Genomic DNA, 1,383 nt, shown 5'->3' with positions numbered 1-1,383 from the left:
TCTTTGACAGGAATGGGCACATTCTTCTTATCCGCCTTGGGCCCACGGTCCAGGTTACATAATATCCCAAGATATAGCAAAATTCATAGTTCAAGGCCACCAACGGAGGGAGCTCATGGTAAGATCTAGTATACTTACAAATTAATCTGTTTGTGATCTTCAATTCATAAAATCTTATGTTTGTTCTAAGTATTATTGCCGATGAAGTTTTTGACTCTTGTGATGCAACTTCTTCCTAAAAAAGCTAAAATTACTTTTTGATGCTGTTGATGGCATTTCTGAATCTCATGGGGTCATTCTTTCTATTTATACACTGTCTTAGCTTTTCAAACTAGAAGACGTTGCTGTGGGAATATGGATTGAGCATTTTGAAAATCATGGCCACAAAGTGGAATATGTCAACAATGACCGGTTTTTTATTGCGGGATGTGAATCAAATTATGTTCTTGCTCATTATCAAAATCCAAGAATGATGCTTTGTATGTGGGAGAAGTTGCAGAAAGAGCACAAGCCCAACTGCTGCGAGTAAAATCACTGTCCAAAAGATGTTTTTCACTTACCTATGTTGTAAGCTCTGTAGTTTTCGATTTTTAAGGTTTCAAACTTGGGTTTTCTTTGCTCTCATTCTTTATTTTGTCAGCCATGTGATCATTTCTCAGATCTGTTCTTCTTGGAGTAACAAGTATTGGTGTAGAACATGGTTAACGTGCTTTGTATTGTGGACTAGTCCGCGCCAAAGAGGATTAACGGAAAAAAAGAAGGTAAAATTTTGTATCATCTATTGTTGTCTTATACCGTGTAACACCAGATTGATTAAGCATCTTCATCTTGTGCTTTTGCTTTGGAGTGGTTCAGTTATGTTAAACAATCCAAAGAAAATAAAGAAGAAAATGGAGGAGGCTAGGGTTTCATTGATACCACGTAATTAATTGAATGCTAAAAGATGGTTTAACCTAAATACAAAGAGAGTATATATAGGCTAAACAAAAGAAACTAAAAAGAACTATTCTACCCTTAATAAATAATAAATAATCATATATTTCTTAACAATTTTAGTGTTATTAAATATGGGATATTTTTTGTAAGGATTGAAAATCAACGATTGAATTATACATTGAATAGCATTGATGATGTTTTTGAATTCCCTTCTTTGTTTTTTGGAGGATGTATGTGACTATGCTTTAATGAAAAGTAACACACTTATTATTATTATTATTTTATTTTTTTTTGTGACTCAACAATATTTCAATTTTTTGTTTCATAGCAGGGCATTTGTGAAATTTTCCCTTTTGCGGGGTGTTAGGTTTTGGTTCAGTGGTAGTTGGTGTTGAATTGTATTGAAAAATAAATATTTTTTCAAGTAAAAAAAAAAAAAAAAATTTA

General features: G+C 32.6%; 1 long non-coding RNA gene across 1 annotated transcript; it reads left to right on the top strand.

The window, feature by feature from the left end:
* The first annotated feature begins 6 nt into the window (after nt 1–6).
* Nucleotides 7–841, top strand: LOC111393372. The gene is made up of 2 exons (XR_002702409.1): nt 7–118; nt 323–841. It is a non-coding gene; the product is annotated as an uncharacterized LOC111393372 (long non-coding RNA).
* Nucleotides 842–1,383: the final 542 nt, after the last annotated feature.

The sequence above is a fragment of the Olea europaea genome, chromosome 4 (genome assembly GCF_002742605.1).
Source record: "Olea europaea var. sylvestris chromosome 4, O_europaea_v1, whole genome shotgun sequence".
NCBI lineage: Eukaryota > Viridiplantae > Streptophyta > Magnoliopsida > Lamiales > Oleaceae > Olea > Olea europaea.
This window is presented reverse-complemented; position numbering and strand designations above follow the sequence as displayed.